This window comes from Macrobrachium nipponense, chromosome 34 (genome assembly GCF_015104395.2).
Source record: "Macrobrachium nipponense isolate FS-2020 chromosome 34, ASM1510439v2, whole genome shotgun sequence".
Lineage (NCBI taxonomy): Eukaryota > Metazoa > Arthropoda > Malacostraca > Decapoda > Palaemonidae > Macrobrachium > Macrobrachium nipponense.
In genome coordinates this window covers 38,884,150-38,895,190 of record NC_061095.1, presented here as the reverse complement: position 1 = coordinate 38,895,190, position 11,041 = coordinate 38,884,150, and positions in this window count along the sequence as shown.

Genomic DNA, 11,041 nt, shown 5'->3' with positions numbered 1-11,041 from the left:
TTACTTTCTAGAAAATTGTGTTTACAATTTTAATCGAAAGATATTTGATTAAGAAAATCAAAATACCATGAATTTATAATAGTTGCCAGCTATGTGGCTAATTTACAGCCAACAATGGTAAGGTCTAGGTAACAGTATATTTGTTATTCTAGGAAATTAAGCTTGGTATCACAAATATATTTTTTAGTGTAATCAATCTTATATATATATCTAGCTATTATATAAATTATGATAATATATATATATATATAAATATATTATATATATATATGTATATATATATATATTATAAATTTATATATTAATATATATATAATTTATATATATATATATATATAGATATATATATATCTATATTCATTATATATATATAAATATACTATCTATATTATATAAAATATATATATATATATTATTATATTATATATATTATATATAAGATATATATATCATATATATTATTAGATGTATATATTAGCATAATATATATTATATATATATTCTAAATATATAATATATATATATGTATATAGTATATATATGTATATATATATTATATATATATAGATCTATATATTATTTTATATATATATTATATATATATATATACTATATATAATATATAAATAAATTTATAATTATTATATAGATATAATATTATATATAATATAATATATATTATATAAATATATATATATTATATAAATTTATATCATTTAATATATATATATATATAATATATATGATATATATATCATGATATATAATATATATAGATAATTATATATATCTATTTTTTTATATATAATATATAATATTATATATATATATATATATATATATATATTATATATATATATATATATAGAGATATTCTATATATATTGATATTTATATATTAATATATATATATATAGATATATTATTATATATATATATATTATTATATATATTATATATATGATATCTATATTAAAATATAATATATATATAATATATATATATATATAATATATAATAAATATATATATTATATTAATAGAATATATATTATACTATAATATATATTAATATATATAATATATATATATATATATATACATATCTAGTATAGATAATACTATAGAGATATATATTATAGTATATAGACATATTATAATAGCTATATAGATATACATATAGAGATATAGATATTAATTAGATTATAGATAGATATCATATAGATAGATACTTTATATTATATTATTTATATCGATTGATAGATAATATATTAGATACTATATAATAGATAATATAGATTTATAATATATATATATTATATAATATAGATTCGATAGATAGAGTAGATATTGTATATATATCATATAGATATATTAGATATAAGATATATATATAATATATATAATATATTAAGATTATATTTTTTAATATAGATATAATATATATATATATAATATATATATATATAATAATATATATATACATATATATATATATAATATATAATTAATATTATATATATATAGATATATATATATATATTATATATATTATATACTGTATATTATATATATATATATACAATATATATATATAGATATATACACTATATATATATATATATATACATATATTATTATTATATCTACATATATCTATATAGATATATCTATATAGATATTATATAGATATAAATATATATATTAGACTATATATTATTTATATTATAATATATAATTATTAACTAGATAGAGAATAATCTATTATAGAATAATATATTATATAATATTATTATATTATAGAATATAATATATAGATAATTAATATTATAGATAATAAATATATATATTATACAATATATACATATAACAGATATACATAATATATATAGATAATCATCTATATATATACATTAACATATATTATATAATATATAATATAATATAGAATATATTTATAATTTATATATATATATATATATATTATTTATATATATATATATAATATATATATATATACATATTACTTAATATTGTTTATAAAACTAGATATATATACATATATATATATATCTATATAGTATTAATATAAATATATATATAGATATATAGTATATTATATTAGATATGTAGTATATATGAATATGATATATAAACATATAATATATATCTTATATATATATAGATAATTATATACTATATATATATATATTATCTCGTGTTGGTCTGCGTTTGTATACACTGTTGGCAATTATAAAAATTTGAGATAATGGTCCCCAGAATGGTAAAGAGCTCTTTAAAAAGTCTCTGTGTAAGACTGCTATGAGCGTAAATATATAAGAGAAAAATGGACTTAAGATCTTCTATTTTATTCGAAAAACGCAGGATGTTATCATAGATTTTCAGTGCTTGGAATCTCGGGGTTTATATGCATCAGTTTCCTCACGCTTAAGATAATAATAAAAAAAAATCTCAACATCTTTGTTGGTAATAAGTATTTGATCATCAGCTGGTGTCAGATTTATTGTGTTCCATCCATCTGGAATGTAGAGAATGGACGCGATGGCCTTGTCCCACCAGACGTCTTATCATTTGCCTTCATGTTTGGTCAAAAGAGGAGCTTCTTTTTAAATCAGAAAGAGAAAATGCAATCACGGAAGGAACTTCTAAAAACCAGTGTGTTTAACAACGCTCCACTAGAACTAGACTGCGGTATAATTACATTTCTTTCTATTTTCTTCCACAAACAGGTTTCAAAGCTGATTAACGAGATTTTCCTTCACTTGCACCCTATTATTCTTCTATAAGGCAAAGGAACTTACTAGTATATCTAACTCTAGAAAAAAATACTCTTCAGATTCCAAACAGTAACTTCTCGCTTTATAATTTTTGGCAGTGTCCATGTTTCTGTATCTTAATTATCTATATTTGTAATTATTGGTTGTAGAAAGGCTATGTCTCCCTAAAAGGAAAGTTTCGCCAAATTGCAAAAACACCGGATAATGCCATCGATTTAAGTTAAAGAAGAAAATATATGGAAACACAAACAAATAAGAAAAATAAAATCTTTAAATGAAAATAATGTCCTAGATTGAGACAGTGAGACAGGTAACAGACGGAGATTATGGTTAACCTTCTAAGCTTTGCGTTGACGCTTTATTCTCGATAATTAGTGAAAGTTTGTAAGACAGGAGTTGCTTACCTTAAGTCCAAGTTTACAGAATAGCGTCAACCACATAATTCTAAAGTGTGTATATATATAAATATATATATATATATATATATATATATATATATATATATATAGATATATATATATATATATATATATAGATATATATATATATATATATATATATATATATATATATATATATATATATATATATATATATATATATAGACACACGCACACAAACACAAACATTAGGCTACATTATTCACACATCGACGACTTTCAGAGACTGTAAGCTTTTGGCTTCCAAGAGAAGCTATAAATTGATACCGACTCTATTGTACAGTGTGCTCAAATCTCATGTGACATTATTCTTTTGTATCGTCCAGAGTTCTCAGACTCAACGTGATGTTACCAAGTAAGTGTTATACTTTTTTTTCTGTCATACATGTCGAAAAGTTTGTGATTCACTGCTAGCTCTATTTTCCTTATGGTTATATAATATGATCCCTTTTATGCATTGGTATAATTCGTAATCTGTGTGATTTGAACTGATTTTCTTTTATTACGCTGCTAAGTTTCAAGTGCGGTGTGCTAAGGTTAGCTGTGCCATCAGTGAAAGCACACTTTACATGCTCCTCGGACTGGTCAACATATCTAACGTCTGCTGCATTATGACAGTAAACCTAATTGAAGCTACAACAGTCATAACAACATTTTTCAAACGTAGGAATGTGAATTAAAAAAACAAGTTTTTCCTTGAATTTTGAAGCTTTCGCTGTGTTGAAGCTGCTGTATGTTTGCAAAATGTTTTATAGGCCTAAAAAACGTAATCTAAGCTTTTTGAGTTATAATCTGTTATTAATGAATTTATTTGTAGAGATTATCTGTTTTTTGACGAATACAATAGGATATGAATTGACACCAGTTTTTTTTTTTAATGTTGAAGTTTTTAGGCTGTGTTTAAGCTGCTTATATGTTGCAAAATGATTTATAGGCCTAAAAGAATAATCTAGCCTTATGAGATTGTAATTTGTTTCTAATGCTTTTATTTGTAGAGATTACCTGCTCGGGGGGGTTTGAGGAGTGAAAGATGATGATTTTGGATTATATGGAGAAGATGACTATTAATCGAAATATCTTAAGTATTAATATCAAGGCGTATAGAACAATTGTTTTTTCAACTGGTTTAAATTGTTTTCTTAAAAGTCCTTCTCTTGCTTTTGGAGTATAATTATTCTTTCATAAAGTAACTTCAAGAACAAGAATGTGTAGATAACCTCATTTGCTTTCTGGCCAGAAATTGTTAATAGAGAGATGTGATTGTTAATTGTATAGTAAAGAAATCTAGCACCTAGGCCTAGGAACAATATCTGGCTTTGGCAAAAGAATAATTGCATAGGCGAATATTTTGCTAATATGCCATAATTTTTTAATATTTAAGAATTATAACAATTAATTATGTATGAAAATCCAAATATTCCTCTAGCACATATAAAGTAGGTGTTTTCAAGATAATTTCATTGTCGCTACTCAGTGTAGACCTACTTATGTTACACGGGTGGTTGTTGTTGCACCGACACTAATGATACGCACACACGCTCCCCTCACACGTTGATGATCGGTGGGCGCATTCTACTTTTGCATATCATATTTACATTTTTTTCAGCATTGAGGTGTAAAAGCAATCAAATAGGACTATTTCAAATTTTATGTTGGCTTTGGAAGCATTATTACTGTTATGACTTTTTTTTTTTAACATTTGAACTGATGCTTGATGACGACTTCATTTTGGGTCAAATGCTTCAGCGATGTGTGAACGAAAAGTTTGAAAATGTTTCGAAAGAGTTTTTTCTGAAATTTGCTAAAAGTGACATTTTCTTACAGTTTGACATATATGACAGATTTCACTCTTATGAAACATATTATGTCCATATTGTATGCAATAATCGCGTTTCTGCATTGAAATAATAGATAAATAATGGCAGCATGCTAGGTTGCCAGTTAGTGAATTTTGAACGAAATCCTATGGAGTCATGTCGCATGAGATTTGAGCATCACTGTACAGTGATTCTCAAATCTCATGCGACATACTCCATAGGATTTCGTGCAAAATTCACTAACTGGCACCCTAGCATGCTCCATATTTATCTATTATTTCAATGCGGAAAAAAGGGAAACGCGATTATTGCATACAATAAGGCATAATATGTTCATAGAGTGGAAATCTGTCATATATTCCAAAAACTGTAAGAAAATTTCATGTGTAGCAAATTTAAGAAAAAAACTCTTTCGAAACATTTTCAAAACTTTCGTTCACACATCAATGAAGCATTTGACCAAAATGAAGTCGTCATCAACCATCAGTTCAAATGTAAATAAAAAAAAAAATGAAAAAAAAAAAAAAATATCATAACATTAATAATGCTTCTAAAGCAAGCATTAAATTGAAATAGTCCTATTTAATTGCCTTTACGCCTCAATACTGAAAAAAATGTAAATATGTATATACAAAAGTAGAATGCGCCACCAATATCAACGGGTGAGGGAAGCGTGTGTGACGTATCATAACGTGTCGGTGCAACAACAACCACCCATTGTAACAAAGAAGTAGGTCTACATTGAGTAGCGACAATGAAATTATCTTGAAAAACAATTATTATATGTGTTAGAGGAGTATTTGGATTTTCATACATAATTATTTGTTATAATTCTTAAATATTTCAAAAAATGATGAGACTAGCAAATATTCGCCTATGCAATATTCTTTTGTCAAAGCCAAGATATTGTTCCTAGACCTAGGCGTTAGATTTCTTTACTATACTCTTAACAGTCACATCTCTCTATTAACAATTTCTGGCCAGAAAGCAAATGTGGTTATCTACACATTCTTGTACTTCAAGTTACCTTATGAAAGAATAATTATACACCAAAAGCCGAGCAGAAGGACTTTTAAGAATATAATATTCAAAACCAGTTGAAAAACAAGTGTTCCATATGCCTTAATATCAATACTTATAATATTTCTCCATATAATCAAAATCATCATCATCTTTTATTCCTCAAAGAACAGGCAATCTTATAAATAAAAACGTTAGTAACATTAAATTCAGAAGGCTTAGAAATTTTTTTTGCACCTATAAATCACTTTGCAATATACAGCAGCTTAAACACCGCCTAAAACTTCAACATTCAAAGAAACTGGTTGTAACTCATATTTCATATCGTGTTCTCAAAAAAAACAGTAATCTCTACAAATATATTCATTAGTAACAGATTACATCTCAGAAGGCTTAGATGATTTCTTTAGGCATATGAAACATTTTGCAACATACAGGCAGCTTAAACACAGCATAAATTTCAACATTCAAAGAAAACTGGTTGCAATTCATATTCCTAATTTGAAAATGTTGTTATTAGGTCTACTGTTATAATGCTGCAGACGTGGTTATGTTGACCAGTCCCGAGGAGCATGTTAAGTGTGCTTTCACTCATGGCACCGCTAACCTACTCACTACGCACTTTGAAGTAAGCTACGTAAAAAATCAGACCAAATCACACAGATTACGAATCATACCAGTGCATAAAAGGGATCATATTTTATATAACAATAAGGAAAATCGAGCTAGCTGTGAATTCGCAAATCGTCGACATGTATGAAATTAGAAAAAAAAAAGTTTAACCACTACTTGGCAACGTCACATTGAGTCTGAGAATCAGAACGAACGATACAAAAAGAATCATGTCGCTTGAGATTTGAGCGCCACTGTACATATTCCCTTCCAATCCAATTTTTTTGTGCTTACATCCATATGAACCTACCACCAATCAAGTTTTGTTTATGTGAAACTTAGGCTCTTAGTTTCATTTGATTGAATATTAAAAGCTATTCTTTCAAGAAAATATCTTGTTTATTTCAAGCAAAAGGCTCTTACTTTAACAAAAGGAAAAGAAAATGTGATTTAAGTTTAATTTATTGATAAAGAATAATTTTTCACACGTAATTATCAAACAATAATAATTCATGTAGGGTTAGCGCCCGGAAGCTTAATTTCGCACAAGAATTTGTACAAAAAAAAAAAAAAAAAAATATGGAAAATAGGTTCCTTAATGTAAAGAAGAAAAGACTTTTTAAAACAAACCTTATCAAGGTATCTATGATTGTTACGAGACCATAGATTTTTTCCATGTAAGCTGACTCAAATGCTCCTTTTTAGCATGCCATTTATTATTATTATTATTGGTTGCAGGTCCACAATAATAGCGCATGTGCGTGTCAAAGTCTTTAATGTATAATAAAAGCTTTCGAACCTTGTACTAGGTCCCATCATCAGTCAAGTGAACATTATAACTACAAAAATCCGTCGAAGCAAACTTCTGAACAGGACAATTCCACAATGACGAACGCAAACGAAGGAAGCGATAAACAGCCCAACTATACTCGTTTTTTTTTTTTCCATCTGTCCATCCGCCTGTGGTGTTTTTGTATGGTAACACTGCGTCCAGGCTTTAGATAGTTACATTCAGCTTACATTCAACAATAATAACAATATCCTATTTCGAGTATTAACGGGTTAATTCGCATACATTAAATTATTAAAACACTTTTCAGTTGCAAATGTACACCCAGATATCCTATTATTTACCTAAAACTTACACATAGCGTAACTATTTAAAGCCCGGGGCGCAGTGTTACCATACAAAAACACCACAGGCGGATCTACAGATGGAAAAAAACAGAGTATAGGTAATTCCGTTGTTGATGTTCGAATTCCTGTTGCTTATTCTGCTGAACGTCTTCTGGGCTGCGATACTGCTGCATGGTGTTCCCCTGCCGGCGCGGCTGCAACATTGTTGGACGTCAGGTCCCGTGCAGAAAGAGTGACCAGCAGAGGAAAAGCAGAAAGCATTTTATCGTCCTGTTAACAAACAAAAAGGGAAAATATATTTTGGGGAAAGTGGATGAGGACTATCCACCCGATTAGGGGAACACAAACGCAATATGCACTTCATGCAGAGAATAATGCAATAGTCTCTCATGCTTTTAAGAACAACCATTAGATCGAATTGGGATGAATCAACCATAATTTTTGAAAATAACAATGGTCCAACCAAGAAAAGACTAGTTAAAGGCGCCGCCATAAACTTAGGGAGAAGCTTTTACTGAACTAGTACGTTCGTTGGGGACGATCCAATTAGTCAATCTATACATTTATTAAAAACTTTGTTTAAAATTGTTAATTTTAAGACAAGCCTGTTGCTGCCCCTCTTCTGCTCTCTCCTCCCTCAGACAAATTACAGCACGAGGGACGTGACGTACAGCAATGCTGCAGCCGCGCCGCCAGGGGAACACCATGCAGCAGCGTCATCATAGCCCACAAGACGTTTCCAGCAGAATAAGAAACGGGAATTCGAACATCAACAACGGAATTACTTAGTTGGGCTGTTGAGCGCTTCCTTCATTTGCGTTCGTCGTTGTGGATTGTCCTGTTCAGAAGTTTACTTTGACGGATTTTTATAGTCATAATGTTCACCTGACTGAAGATGAACCTAGTACAAGGTTTCGAAATCTTTTATTATACATTAAAGACAATTTTTACGGACATGCGATATTATTGTGGGCCTGCAACCATTGTCATCATTTTCGACACAGAAAAGTGTGCCCATTATTATTATTATTATTATCATTATTATTTTTTTTTATACATCACACTCCTCCAATTCGACTGGGTGGTATTTCTAGTGGGGGGGTTCCAGGGTTGCATCCTGCCTCCTTAGGAGTCCATCACTTTTCTTACTATGTGTGCCGTTTCTAGGATCACACTCTTTTCTGCATGAGTCCTGGAGCTACTTCAGCTCTAGTTTTTCTAGATTCCTTTTCAGGGATCTTGGAATCGTGCCTAGTGCTCCTATGATTATGGGTACGATTTCCACTGGCATATCCCATATCCTTTTTATTTTATTTTCAGATCTTTGATACTCATCCATTTTTCCCTCTCTTTCTCTTCAACTCTGGTGTCTCATGGCATTGCGACATCAATGAGTGATACTTTCTTCTTGACTTTGTCAATCAACGTCACGTCTGGTCTGTTTGCACGTATCACCCTATCTGTTCTGATACCATAGTCCCAGAGGATCTTTGCGCGATCGTTTTCTATCAAAAAACTCTCTCAGGTTGGTGCTCGTACCATTATTACTGCAAGGTAGCTGCAGTAATAAGTGGTATTATTATTATTATTATTATTATTATTATTATTATTATTATTATTATTATTATTATTATTATTATTATAATACATATACATACATATACATATATATATATATATATATATATATATATATATATATATATATATATATATATATATATATATATATATATATATATATATATATATATATATATATATATAATCATGATTTAGGCGTTGGCTTCTGCATCGAGGTTTATTCTGACTACGATTAAAGGGGTACACCAATCAAAACCTAATGACGAATGGAAAATAAATGGTTGGTTGGCTGAAGGCCAAATACAATTTAAGGGACGATATCGTAAGGACACTGCAAGGGTTAGATTTACAATGGATTGTATTTACACATTAAAATGTTACCTTTACTAAGTCAAGGCGCGGCAAGGACGCTCGTGACCCTCGCATGAGAACACTCTGGAGCAATCGAAATGAGCACGCGTTCAGGGACTTCACAGCAGGACATTGCAGATACCAGCTAAACAAGCAATCGCATGAATACGTGTGCGATAAAGGGGGGTTGGGGGTGGTATTCGGAGAAGAGTTTAACATAAATCTTAAGGTCCTCAGAAGGCAAATAATGAATGAATTATTGCTCAAACGATACTGTACCGATAATGGGGGGCAGGTGGGGTGGGGTGGGGGGGATTGACCACAGCTCTTAAACCGATATATCTTCTAGAGGAGCACAGATGTGGGAATTATTGAATCACAATGGAGGACCGCACAAGCACTTATGAGGGGGAATTAAAAGCAAATAGAATTAGATGGCCACCAAAGATTTGTACTGTACAATATCTCCTGGGATATTGCTCGTGATAGAGTAGACTTAGGCGCAGATAACTCAAAGGGCGACGATAAAGGCAAGGCCATACCACGTGAGGGCACACAAACACATACGTCCGAACCGGGTTTTGGATGCCAGGGTCTGATCCGGGCTGCCGATCTGAGCGCGACTGAGACCGATTTCCTTGTGCTGGTGGGTTTTATTATTCAGACTGACTTATCTCTCGGATCTTGGGATCAACATCTCAGTAGTTCTGGAAAAGTGCGAACAGGGGCAGCACAGGAGGAAAAAAAAAGGGATGGGATGCGCGAGATAAAGAGAAAAAGGGCACCAATGTTCGTGTTTTGCTAAATTTCATTTTTCATGGGGAAAGCGAAGGAGTCATAATAATATATATACACATACACACACACAGATATATATATATAATATATATATATATATATATATATATATATATATATATATATATATATATATATATATATATATATAAGTGAAATTTAGCTAAACACGAATGCTGTGCGTCCTTTTTCTCTCTCTCTCGCTCTTTTGTTTCTCCTGTGCTGACCCTGTTCGCACTTTTCCAGAACTACTGAGATGTTGATACCAAGATCCGAGATTAATAAAACCAACCGTCGCAAGGAAATTGGTCTCACACCTGGCCGTACTCCCCACGCACATGTTTGTGCCCTCACGTGGCAGGCCTTGCCCTTATCGTCGACCTTGGAGTCACCTGCGCCCTTCGCCTATTCTATCACGAAGCAATATCCCAAGAGAAAGGTGCAGTACGGATCTGTGGTGGCCATCTAATTATATTTGCTTTTGT